Source organism: Lissotriton helveticus, chromosome 3_1, assembly GCF_964261635.1.
Source record: "Lissotriton helveticus chromosome 3_1, aLisHel1.1, whole genome shotgun sequence".
NCBI lineage: Eukaryota > Metazoa > Chordata > Amphibia > Caudata > Salamandridae > Lissotriton > Lissotriton helveticus.
The window spans coordinates 177,123,809-177,138,362 of NC_136061.1; the positions used below are offsets into that span (position 1 = coordinate 177,123,809).

Here is a 14,554-nt window from a genome sequence, read left to right on the forward strand (position 1 = left end):
AATCGGTAAATTTACCGATTCTGTAAAATACCGAATCGGTAATTTTACCGATTCGTAAATCTCACATGTAGGTGGCACTGCAAACAGTGCCACAGGCCTTTAGGAGTCGGTATTGTACCACCCAATCCAATTGGGTGGTAAAATACCGAATCCAGGTGTGCATGCACTTCTGTGCATGCACACCTGTGCCATGTGACACACAGACATGCCCTTAGGGCATGTCTGTGTGCCACATGGCACACATGCCTGTAATTGGGGTGCCAGAGGGTGTCAAAGTGACACCCCCTGCACCCTTGCAAGAATAGGTAATTACCGAATCGGTAAATGCCGATTCGGTATTCCACATTGATTCCTATGGGCTTCAAGGCCCATAGGAATCAATGGGGGATACCGAATCGGTATTTACAGAATCGGTAAATACCGAATCTTACAGATTCGGTATTTACCGAATCAGAATTACCTACATTTCCCCCCTCTAATTTACCACTTCTTAAATACCGATTCGGTATGATTCGGTATTTTAGAAGTGGTAAATTAGATTTACCTACATCGGGCCCTAAAATGTTATTAAAATACATTAATAATTCCTAAAAATTATGTATTTCATTTACTATACTTAAATTACTTCCTATTCCCCTATAAACCCACAACCTGCTACGGTACTAACATGCAAAATTTACTTTTAAAACAATTACTAACTTTAAAAAAATGCATACATATATTATTATAAACAGTACAATACTTAACAAAAATTATAGAACACATACATATAAAATAAATACTAAAATACATAACACTCATATAAATATCGATATTAATAACATTGATAATTTAACTATCGCTATTACTAACATCAATATTTGCAACATCGATATTTCTTACCTTAGCTTCGATATTCTGGTCGTCGATATTCTTGATTTTGATATTTTGTCCATACGGATATTTAAAACTCGATATAAATGTACTTCGTTATTTAAAAATCGATATTTTGACTGTCCACCATTTAAAACGGTGGCCCTGCCACAACTGCTGTATCATCCTCACTTTCCATTTGAGATACCCCTCAATTTCTTTAGTGGACTTAAATCCTAAATAAGGGGATTCCTGTGATCTCAGAGCTCCCCCAGAATAGCCCTGGCAACTTTTTAAAATCTTCATATATTGGGGATATAGACGTGACAGATATTACCTCATACTATAGAGCAGCCCACTTGATGGTTCTTAATGAATGGATACACGATACACAAACAGATCCCACGTCTCTGACAGAAAAATGGTCCCCGGAACACACACTTGAATTACACCCAAGTGTGGAGGTAAAACTGACTCGCCTCTTCCACAACCACCCATGCTGTAATCAGGATATGGCTTGAGATCCTGAAGGAGTGGATTTGGGAAGGGAAACTCACAAAAAACACCCCTCTGTGGTGGGCGAAATTGCTGGGTGAGGTGTCCAGATTGTGGGGTGTTCAAGGATGGGACAGAAATAGGAATTTCTCGGCTGAGGGACTTAATGACTAAGACATGTTTGCAGTCTTCTGAGGATATACATGAGGAAATGAATTACAAGAAAGTTAATGTATATCACAAAGCTGACCGAACTTCTAGATTTCAATCCGCTGGAGTCCAAACTACTAATGGAGGAAATGAAGGAATGTAAAATATCTAATATATACAGCTCTCTGGAGATCAACACTTCAGAACCATTAGAAAAACTGAAAAAGAGCAGAGGATGGGGATGTTGCTGATTTAACTGACGACAAATACTAGGATGACAGACTCGTCCTACGCGAATCCTACATAGCCCCTCATTTTCATCTAAACTAAAATACATTTTCAAATTCAACTAAAATACCTGCAACAAACCTACCTTACCGTAAGCTTTGGCAATATGGGTATATAGCCTCTGCTATGTGTCTTAGATGCAGAGCCCAGACTGGTGATGTTTTCCACACAATCTGGGCATGTGGCCCCATAAAGACCTTTTGAGAAGAGGTTTACTGTACATTATAGAGGGCATTGGGGTGGAAATTTCCGGAGGAGCAAAGGCTGGCACTACTGCACAAAACAATCATCACAGACAAACTATTATAAACTGGCATTCCTGCGGGTGGAAATTCAAAAAGATATTGCTCCGAACTGGAAAAATTCTGATTAACTTTTTATTTACCCTACAAAAACTGTAGTGAGTGTTTCATAACTTGTGTATTGTTTCTGTTGTGCAAATGTTTCAACTTGATTTGTTACATTTTTCTGTTCTCTCTCACACAATTCTTGTGGAATATTCCAATTTGCTCTTTTAGAGTTCAGGTATTTTTTAAGCTTTTGCAAATCGATATTGTATGAGTAAATTTAAATATTATATGGATTTGCAGTCTTCAGGTGGTTGATTAGCAAAGTGAACATTTTTATGGCATGGTAGCCCGGGTACGTATTTATCTTAAAAATGGCATTGTAGCAGGTGGTGACTCGTGTTGGGGTTCAATTCCGTCTTTAAGTCAAATATGTGAATTTTAAGTAAAAAAAAATCGAATTCATAAGGTACATTCAAGAGTGGAACCCTGCTGGTCACCGCTTCACATCGGCAATGGTGTCCTCTTATTGCTGATGCTTTGAGGGACAGTTTTGCTTTGTATATTTTTTCTTGTACACGCATTTCATAATTTTTACAGACTGGTGCATGCGGCCCATTTTAGAAATGTCTCTCATTGGGCCAGAGTCAGTGTGACTTCCTTGTGATGTACTCTTCAAATCAAAAATTGTTTTTTTATTGGTCATCAAGTGATTTACTAGACTTGACACACTTTCTGCATTTCTCTGTGAACTAATTCCAAACTCCTATATCACTTGCACTAGCAATGCATACTAACATGTATGGTTCGAAAATTGTGCTTCGTTCTTTTATTTTGGCCTTCCCTCAACATGTAAGAGGTATCAAGTCTTAAACAAAAACCAGAGGAGATGTGATTTGTAAGGTCCATTACTCCAATCCCCACCATAATCCCTCACAATAATTCCTAAAAAATGCACCATTTTGGCACACCTCTGTACCACATTTTCCACTCCACAATCCTATGTCTATTGTTGGACAGATTTTGGCGTGCCAGAGGCCGAATGTTTACTGTACTTTCTGTGTCGTAATGTTTTTACTGGAATTTATGAGTTTATTGCACTCAGGAAAAAGCCTAAAAGTTACAGATTAACACTGGATTTGAATAACATCGAAAGCGAGAGCTGAGGTGCCAACGAGATCTGATGTTTTCGTTGTGGGCGAAAAGGCTAAAGTCCCATAGTTGTGTGTGTAGGAGGAAGTAAAGCAGTAGAGAATGCAAATGAACACATACACATTAATTTTGGAGGTCAGAGATCTTTGCGGAGCAGAAGAATCTACATTTGCAAAGGTGTGAAATCTGCTGTGTAAATCATACACCCACATGGTATTGATTGAGTCAACTCTATTGATCTGTGTTCCTACTGCCGGACTGCTGTTATAAGAGGTCAGGCCAAACAGAAAAACTTTCACAATGAGTAACAGGCACTTGGCACCCTGGTGACTACATCTACCTCAATAATGGTTTATACTCATTGAACTTCACAAAACCCAACCACCCGCACTCTTGAATGGACCTTCTGCAACTCACCGAGATACTTTCAAGATTAAGAGGCTGGGGTGGATTTTGGAGTTGTAGCATTCTGTTGCCCGGCTGATGCCATAAAATGCCCAGTAGCCAGCTGCCTTTGCTACAGTATTACATGTTTTATCGCCTTCCATCTTCTATCCCTTCCCACTTCATAGATAGCCCAGGCCCAGTGGCTTCTGCTGCACCATTAAATGCCATTTAACCTAGACCCTTATGTTCTCCCTACACCATTAAATACAGAGATAATACACCATCACCAGTTTCTGATCCTGTTCCCATCACCTCCCTTGTCGGCTATTTTCTTCGTACCTGCAATTAGTGATGACTCCACTTCTCCAATCGCAAGCATTCCCTTCCCTGAGACCTCCACCCCCCCCATGTCTAAGACCATGGTTGTGTACCCTATCATGGACATTTATTTTTCCAAAATGCTACCAGTAGTAGAAGTAATACTAGCCATCTTTTCACTCTATTGACATTACAGAGTTGACCACTCTAATATCCATTAGCCCCTCAACAGCCTTCTGTCTAGTGTGCCACTGCCAGCGTTGCCAACGACAGTACCTACACAACTACTAACCAGCACACTGCTACAAGCATGACAATTCAGCCTATTCCAGGCGCTCAAACTATAAAAATAGCTTAGACAGCAGATATCAGTTGCTTTTAATGCACACTGAATTCATAATCAATTGCTGTTCTGCTCATCTCTAAATTATACAAACGGCACCACCAAGTGGCAGCTGTCATAAGTTCAGGTGTCAACAATTAAGTGCTGATGTCCACCACTGGACACCACCGGCCCAAATTAAGTACTGAGTGTCATACACGGTGATTGATCAGCAGTTAATGGTACAGTAGTTCAGTGATTGGTGGGCCTGCTTTGCAAGGCCCAGCAGCACAGCATAGATAAGTATCCAAGATGAAAGCTGGTTGCAGTGAAAGAGAGAAGTAAAACACAGCATAACTGATAGTTCACTGAAAAAAAGTAGAGGTTCTAAGATGAACAAGTAGATCGATAATACAACTGAGAGTGTAGATAATCGATGATGGATGCCAAGAATACCTGGGGCCTGCCTATGAAGGGACCCTGTGAATGTATCTATTTCAAATGAAAAATGAGATATTTAAGAAAGAGCAATAACACATAGTGGCTTCAGCATTGTGAGCATAAGACAAAACAGAGTTCATTTACTTTTTATGCGGTTTATGGATGGCTCAATGAGTCAATGGTTCACGCCTTGAAACATAACGTGAGCTCCACCCACAGTGAATCAGGTTCAGTCTTCCATCCTTCTGGGTAACAATCCCAGAAGTTATTTACAGTACGTGGAAGTAGAATGGTCAGGAAATCTATATAAAAATTAAATTACAATTATTTCAAACTGTTGTTTCATTGCACTTTGACTGTTGGAGACAATTAGTGCTTTCAGTAATATTCAAATATGTTCAAATACTTGTAAATGAGTTCCAAGACATTATTTTTGAGCATCTGTTTTAGTGTTTGCTGTTGACATAGCCTCCTTGCTTCAGCCACTTCCTGACCACAGCTAGATTGCCATTAATTTCAAGCCACAGAGAATAGTCAGTAAATTGCAGGATGAAACTGTTCCTTAAACTCTAATGACATGCGGCTGTCTTTGTAGGCACACTCAATGGTGAAAAAATAAACAAGGCCTGATTTTTTTTTTACTTTGTTCTGCTGAACTTACACCAGATAACCTTGGGGTGCTGCAGCACCCCTACCAGCACCCCTACCTGTAGCGCCAATCTGTATGCGGAGAAGCGCAGGGCGGCACTAGGAAAGGTTACAAATGGGGGTGGGGTCGCGCACTACTCACACACCGGCGGTGTCGCCCCTAAGGACTCTGGTCAATGTAGTAAAGTGTTTGCGATGCATCATCTTTCGATCTTCTGCTATCTTCGCTCTCTTCGCCATCCCTGGACACGTGTTTCGGGGTATTACCCCTCATCATCAGGGATAGGCCGTGTACTGGGGTTGCCGATGGCTGCCAATATCTGCCAGGTATAGTACCACTCAGGCGCGTAGGTGCGGGATCCCAGGCTCGTCAGCCCGCTGCTCAAGGGAGCTTTAAAGTTACAAACGGGGGTGGGGTCGCACACTACTCACACACCGGCGGTGTCACCCCTAAGGACTCTGGTCAATGTAGTAAAGTGTTTGCGATGCATCATCTTTCGATCTTCTGCTATCTTCGCTGTAATCGCCATTCCTGGACACGTGTTTCGGGGTATTACCCCTCATCAGCAGGGATAGGCCGTGTACTGGGGTTGCCGATGGCTGCCAATATCTGCCAGGTATAGTACCACTCAGGCGCGTAGGTGCGGGATCCCAGGCTCGTCAGCCCGCTGCTCAAGGGAGCTTTAAAGTTACAAATGGGGGTGGGGTCGCACACTACTCAAACACCGGCGGTGTCGCCCCTAAGGACTCTGGTCAATGTAGTAAAGTGTTTGCGATGCATCATCTTTCGATCTTTTGCTATCTTCGCTGTCTTCGCCATCCCTGGACACGTGTTTCGGGGTATTACCCCTCATCAGCAGGGATAGCTCGTGTACTGGGGTTGCCGATGGCTGCCAATATCTGCCAGGTATAGTACCACTCAGGCGCGTAGGTGCGGGATCCCAGGCTCGTCAGCCCACTGCTCAAGGGAGCTTTAAAGTTTCAAATGGGGGTGGGGTCGCACACTACTCACACACCGGCGGTGTCGCCCCTAAGGACTCTGGTCAATGTAGTAAAGTGTTTGCGATGCATCATCTTTCGATCTTCTGCTATCTTCGCTGTCTTCGCCATCCCTGGACACGTGTTTCGGGGTATTACCCCTCATCAGCAGGGATAGGCCGTGTACTGGGGTTGCCGATGGCTGCCAATATCTGCCAGGTATAGTACCACTCAGGCGCGTAGGTGCGGGATCCCAGGCTCGTCAGCCCGCTGCTCAAGGGAGCTTTAAAGTTACAAATGGGGGTGGGGTCGCACACTACTCACACACCGGCGGTGTCGCCCCTAAGGACTCTGGTCAATGTAGTAAAGTGTTTGCGATGCATCATCTTTTGATCTTCTGCTATCTTCGCTGTCTTCGCCATCCCTGGACACGTGTTTCGGGGTATTACCCCTCATCAGCAGGGATAGGCCGTGTACTGGGGTTGCCGATGGCTGCCAATATCTGCCAGGTATAGTACCACTCAGGCGCGTAGGTGCGGGATCCCAGGCTCGTCAGCCCGCTGCTCAAGGGAGCTTTAAAGTTACAAATGGGGGTGGGGTCTCACACTATTCACACACCGGCGGTGTCGCCCCTAAGGACTCTGGTCAATGTAGTAAAGTGTTTGCGATGCATCATCTTTCGATCTTCTGCTATCTTCGCTGTCTTCGCCATCCCTGGACACGTGTTTCGGGGTATTACCCCTCATCAGCAGGGATAGGCCGTGTACTGGGGTTGCCGATGGCTGCCAATATCTGCCAGGTATAGTACCACTCAGGCGCGTAGGTGCGGGATCCCAGGCTCGTCAGCCCGCTGCTCAAGGGAGCTTTAAAGTTACAAATGGGGGTGGGGTCGCACACTACTCACACACCGGCGGTGTCGCCCCTAAGGACTCTGGTCAATGTAGTAAAGTGTTTGCGATGCATCATCTTTCGATCTTCTGCTATCTTCGCTGTCTTCGCCATCCCTGGACACGTGTTTCGGGGTATTACCCCTCATCAGCAGGGATAGGCCGTGTACTGGGGTTGCCGATGGCTGCCAATATCTGCCAGGTATAGTACCACTCAGGCGCGTAGGTGCGGGATCCCAGGCTCGTCAGCCCGCTGCTCAAGGGAGCTTTAAAGTTACAAATGGGGGTGGGGTCGCACACTACTCACACACCGGCGGTGTCGCCCCTAAGGTCTCTGGTCAATGTAGTAAAGTGTTTGCGATGCATCATCTTTCGATCTTCTGCTATCTTCGCTGTCTTCGCCATCCCTGGACACGTGTTTCGGGGTATTACCCCTCATCAGCAGGGATAAGCCGTGTACTGGGGTTTCCAACTAACTTTCCATTTCCAAACCTGCCTTCTCGACCCTACTTACCCAATGGGGGATTGCTCACTGATATGTTAATTCATACTGGCACAGCGTGTACCAAACCCAATTGGCCAGCACAACACTTTATATATGTAGAAGCACACAAGTAGCACCAGTTTCACAGGGGACACTTACATATATAGATAATTACATTTGCAATTTATAGTAGGAGAGTAAAATATGTTTTAATAATAAATATTATACAAAATAAAGAAACGTACAGAACTAGATGCGTGTTTACATCTGAACACTCTTAGAGTTTTGTTATATTTAAAACTGGGCTCGGAGTTTGGACTTTTGGTTTCATTTTGGACATGGAATATGAGCCCAGCTTAAAGTCTCCCAAAGACTGCTCTCAGTGCAGGTTGTAAGTGCATGGACACTGATGGTCCTTCGCCAGCTAGGCTGCCAGCAGTGAGTGGCAAGGTTTGGTAGCCATCACCTTTTCATGGATAGCCAGATCTCCTCAGTGGAACTTCCTGCAAGATACAAGGCATAATTAGAATTCCAACACAACTCTGCCAAAAGACTGGGCCATCTCAGGGCAAGTGTAGTTGCATGTTGCCAGGCAAACACAATCTGAGGACCCGATTCTCAAACTGCATTCTACAAAATGTTATCACAAACCTACTGCTGGACATCTCCACCTCTCCTGTCTTTTCTGTGCGGAGATCTCCGAACACGTAGTTATTAGTATTTCTATTAAATATGTGAGGGAGTGGCTGGAAAATGTGGCATACTTACTACTAAGTGGGAGGGGGTTAAGGAAAGTTAAGGGGGGGTTAGGGGGTGGACATGCTAATATAAAATAGACACTCACTAAAGAGTAAGACAATTGCAATTCACAAAATACTCTTCTAAATTTACTACAGTGCAGAAGTATCAAAATAGGTGCATATATCCTCCAGCCCAGCCTTGGAGTAAGTCAAGCACCACAAATGGCCAACCACTGGTACTTCATATATTACAGATGAAAGTAATTTGACATCCCGTGCTACGCACATATCAGAGTACAACTTAACATACCGTGAAATACTACAATTCAACCCAGGAGCGGATAATTGTGCTCTGCACTGAGTTATAATTATGTGTGACTAGATCTGAAATTGATTTGTAAGCACAACCACCCTACCTTTGGGAGTGTGAACAATGCAGAGTAAATAATATTCAGTGGTGATTGTGTATGGTTCTTTTGTCAGCAGCACGCCTTACATCATTGTACATATTACAGGGCCATGTATCCACTCTACATCTAGACAGCAGTGGTTTCCAAGGGGATTCAGGCCAGCATTCAGAATATAATCCGATAAATGTGGTGAGATTTAAGTACACACGAAGAGATTACAGAGGAGCTGCGGCACCTGACGGAGAGTGTGGATCTAGGGTGGCCAGTGTGTCCAGAAAGAGACAAGGGGGCTGAGGGGAAGCGCAGACCCTTGTGTGAAAGGGTGCTAATGCACTTCGTCAATTGTCCTCTCCTTTCGTCCTACTCTAATCGTTCCTCTGATATCCCACAACCACAGAAGATGTATCCCCCCACCTGATATTTATGGAAGTCCCCTTCTTAGGGGATTCGATAAATGTCAGGGATAAATACACGCTCTCCGTGTTAAAAGAGACCAACCACTGTATTATATGGCACTTGCATTATTATAGCACCTCATACTCGAGGCGCGATGAGCATTTTTAGGCGAGTACCACGCTACACTGTGAGGAAGTGCTTGGTTGGAATATGTTAATTTGCCGTGTGGTCCATGTAGGCAGCTGTTAGGTGTCGGGAGTGGCCACAGTGGCGCTCTTCTCTTGCCTTAGGATCAGGGCCGGACTGGGAACCAAAACCGGCCCTGGCAAAGTGCTCGGCCGGCCAACCAAGCTCCAAGCTCTTTTCCAGGGCCCCTTTTCCGCCGAATTTGTTACAGGGCCGATTTTGTAGCTTTGCTGCAAAAACGGCCCTGTCACAAAAACGGCCCCCAGGGGCCCAAAAACGGCCCCCACCCTTGCGGCCGACCGGGGAATTGCCCGGTGCCCGCAACGGCCAGTCCGGGCCTGCTTAGGATGTAATGCCCAGTATCGTATTGCTGAGAAGACGAGTAAGAGACAGATTGCACGCTCTTTACATCAATCAGTGGAAATCAGGTATTCTGCAGGTCTCCATGGCACGTTTTAGGGTCTTGTGGTGGATACAACAGCCAGTACGATGTGCTCTTGATCATTACTGGAGAGAGGAGTGTGGGATGGTCAGGTCTGCAGGGTTGCAATACACACAACCACCCTTGTGACCAATTATAATGAGGGCTCCCGGTTTTATGGTATTTATTTTTTTGACATTTCCGTCTGTATTTATCTATATGTATTGTTTGCTAATTTTATCTGTATTTATTCATATTTATTTTGGTTTTTGTGGAAAAATAAAGCTGAAATTTATATATTTCCCTGTTTATTTAACCAATAAATATGCACTCATGCTTGAGTGCCTGCCAGATTTCAGTGATATGAACACGCGCTGAAGATAGATCAATGCACTTATATGAAAATATGCACATTTCAGTATCAACCTTGTGCATATCTACTAGTGTTAAAGCCTCTATACTAAAATTCCTTCCTTGTTTAACCCCCTCACCTATCAATTCACACAGCTATTGGTCTGGCAGTCATGGCAGACAGTATTTAGAATTACTCAAAAAGCAATCCAATGTCCGTTTTTATCCACATTTACAAAATAAATACAGACAAATAAATAAATGTTTTCTGTCTGTATTTATCAGTAAAAATCAGTAAAAACGGAAAATAGGGACCCTTAATTATGATGCATTGTGTCCAGTCGGACACACAGACATAAGCCCTCACTATGCCTTGGACATACAGACATCAACCCTCTTTCTGTCTTGGACATACAGACATCAGCCGTCTTTATGCCTTGAACATACAGACACATCAGCCCTCTTTATGTCTTGGACATACAGACATCAGCCCTCTTTATGCTTTGGACATGCAGACATCAGCCCTCTTTATGCTTTGGACATACATAAATCAGCTCTCTTCATTACTTGGACATACAGACCTCAGCCCTCTTCAAGCCTTGGACGCACAGACATCAGTTCTCTTAATGCCTTGGACATACAGACACCAGTCTTCTTTATGATTTGGACATACAGACATCAGCCCTCTTTCTGGCTTGGACATACAGACTTCAGACCTCTTTATGCGTTGGACATACAAACATCAGCCCTCTTTATGCCTTGAACATACAGACATCAGCCCTCTTTATGTCTTGGACATAATGACATCAGACTTCTTTATGTCTCACAAGACATCAACCCTCTTTATGTCTTGGACATACAAACATCAGCCCTCTTTATGTCTTGGACAAACAGACATCAGCATTCTTTATGCCTTGGACATACAGACATCAGCCCTCTTTATGTCTTGGACATACAGACATCAGCCCTCTTTATGCCTTGGGCATACAGACATCAGCCCTCTTTATGTCTTGGGCATACAGACATCAGCCCTCTTTATGTCTTGGGCATACAGACATCAGCCCTCTTTATGTCTTGGACAAACAGACATCAGCATTAGTTATGCCTTGGACATACAAACATCAGTCCTCTTTATGCTTTGGACATACAGACATCAGCTCTCTTTAAGTCTTGGACAAACAGACATCAGCTCTCTTTGTGCCTCGGATATACAGACATGAGCTCTCTTTGTGCCTTGGACATACAGACACCAGCTCTCTTTGTGCCTTGGACATACAGACATCAGCTCTCTTTGTGCCTTGGACATACAGACATCAGCTCTCTTTGTGCCTTGGACATACAGACATCAGCCCTTTGTATGCCTTGGACATACAGACATCAGCTCTCTTTATGCCTTGGACACACAAACGTCAGCCCTCTTTATGCCTTGGACATATGTCAGCTGCATAGTGAAATAGATGTAGTCCTGAGGCAATGAAGAGTGGCTGTATGTATGCAGAGGCTTTTCATCGCATGTGCAGACTGCCAGTGTGTAAAGTGTGTAACATTCCCTGGAAACAAACAAGTTGTTTACATTAAAAGAATGTGATGTGTTTTGTATAGGATACACCACCGGCGCAGAGTGATTCTGGGGTGAAATCAAGTGGACAGTGCATTGCAGGACTTCATTTGTAAAATAATAAGTGAGAGGGCCATGACCAGGAGGCCACTGCAGCTTGCACCACCCATTGCCCAGTCATCGCTGCCAATGACAGTATCAAAGCAACTACTAACCATATCTCTCACCTGCAAGTGCCACAGTTCACAATATTTCAGGTCCCCAAAGCTAAAGGAATGGCTGGGGAGGCAGGTATTCGAAATGTTTAATGTATATTCTATGTAAATGCATCCAAAGCACACCCTCCGTATTATTCCTTTTCAAAAGTTTCGATTTTCCTTTTACTCGTTTTACTCGTTTTTGGCGTGCATGCACCCGTATGGCGTGCGCCGTTCCGTTTCGCACCAAAGTAACATACTAACAACAGGGAGACCTGCTTAGTCCGCAGGTCTACGGGTTGCACAGCCGTGTGCACATATTGTATCCAAACAATGATGCAATTTAATCCAAACTGTTCCATTTTTAATCCATGTTTATTCAAATTTTTAACTTTTCTCATCGGTAATCCATCCTTTGTAATCTCGTCAAAAGCAGAAATGAGAACGGGAGGTGGTGAGAGGAAACGTGGGCAGTTTTGAACCTATGACAGCAGAGGTGGGGCGTATTACAACTATTTGAAACTGGGACGAGCTGCATACACATTAGTAGCGATTAGGAGGATGTCAAGGAGGTTAAATGCTGCGATGCTAAAATCAGGTATGCAAGGGGTTGGACTAGGTGGTGAACTGACGATAGATTGGATAGGGGACATAGTTTGTTCTAATTACTGGATAAGTTTGAGCACGAGAATGTTTGGGGTTTTATTATTTGGTTCAGATTAGGGAAGAGATTCACGGCGTGGGTGGAGACAGGGTTCTAACGGACACATGAGCGATATAGAATGTTTAACAAAATGGGTACAACGAAGTGGGGTGATTACGTGACACTTGATCAGGGATGCAAATGAAATGTAATGTGTATATTTTTATAAACATTTACAGATACTCCTGAAGAAGGTTGTTAAAACCGAAATGCATTGAGTTTGAAGAGCATGTTTTAAAGTGGAAACGAATTCAGCATAATGTTCAAGTATAGGCCTGGATGGGCAATACATTGAATTACTAACAACCAAACAACTGTGATAATATTTCTGCTTTTGACGAGATTACAAAGGATGGATTACCGATGAGAAAAGTTAAAAATTTGAATAAACATGGATTAAAAATGGAACAGTTTGGATTAAATTGCATCATTGTTTGGATACAATATGTGCACACGGCTGTGCAACCCGTAGACCTGCGGACTAAGCAGGTCTCCCTGTTGTTAATGTATATTCTATTCATAAACAACCGTTGTTATGCTCAACTCTTAAATTAGATGACCAGCGACACTATGTGGCAGACTATCTTAAGTATGTTGTTGACAATTAAGTGCCGTGCCGAGCAACGGAAACCAAGTAAGTGCTGAAGCTGAGTACCGGAAACTACAGGCTCAAATTAAGCACTGGCAAGGGGGTTCCCACAGGGCTTGGTGAAGCACTAAAACAAGGACTCTTTGTACTAGTGGGTGGACATTCACTAGGTTGGACTCAATGAGGGTATACTTGAGCTGGACCCCAATATGAGTTGTGCAGAGAACAATTCTGCTCTGCACAATTATGAGATGACTGGTATTCCTGCACCTGGAATTACCGAGTTGGAGAGCACTACGTCTGATTTTACCAGCTGAGACAACTGGATGATAAAATTGCCTTGTGAAAAGTCACGGGGTAGGTGGAGTACGCGGAGTTGCAGTACACAGAATTTCACAGAGTTGTATAAAAACTCTGTGGAATCCCGCAGCGTTTCGCTCTGCCCTAGTCAAAAACAGCACCTGAGCTTGGTGTCCTTACACAACCAAACACATTAAAACCAATGTACACCGAATGCATCCAAAAACAGCAACTTCAAAAACAGCCCAAAGAACAGTGCGTAACAATGAAAGAATCACTGTCAAAATATCGACCTACAAAATATCGACCTACAGGACTATCGATGCAGAAATATCGAAGGCAAGAATATCGACATCCTATCTACAACATGGTAAGTACAAAAATATCGGAAAAAATATATAGATGTTAAAAATATCGATGTTAAAAATATTGTTTTTTTTCTGTAAAAATATAAATGTAAAATAAAGTACATCACACTAATAAATGAAATAAACATAATTAAAAATATCTAATAATGTTTAAAATTAATAAATAATACATATATAATAATAATACATTAATTAAACATATACATAAAATATATAATATATACATACTTAATAAGTTGTAATAATTATTTTAATAATTTATAAATTAATAAAAAAATATTATTAATTACAAATACATTTACAAACATAAAACAAAAACATGAATAAAAAGTAAAGAATTATGTTTAATAAATTAAAAAATGTAAATATACCTTTAATATTTTTCAAATTAATTATATACTACAATATCTAAATTTATACAAAAAAAATTAAATAACTAAATGAATACAAATACTATTCAAAATCCATAAGTAAAAAAAATACAGTAATAAACATGTTGGATAGCATAGAACTTAAAATTAACATTCCCACTCCAGAGAGCGCAACAGTAGAGAAACCGTTGTATAGCGTAGAGGTAAAAATTACTATTCCAACTCCAGATAGTGCAACAGTAGGGAAAACATTGGATAGCGTAGGGGTAAAAATT

The 14,554-nt window shown here is 42.5% G+C and overlaps 1 protein-coding gene across 1 annotated transcript in view; it reads left to right on the plus strand.

Annotated features, from left to right (window-relative positions):
• Nucleotides 1-14,554, plus strand: part of LOC144822247 (claudin-4-like) — a 321,452-nt gene that overhangs the window by 49,277 nt on the left and 257,621 nt on the right. The gene's annotated exons all lie outside the window — the stretch shown is intronic.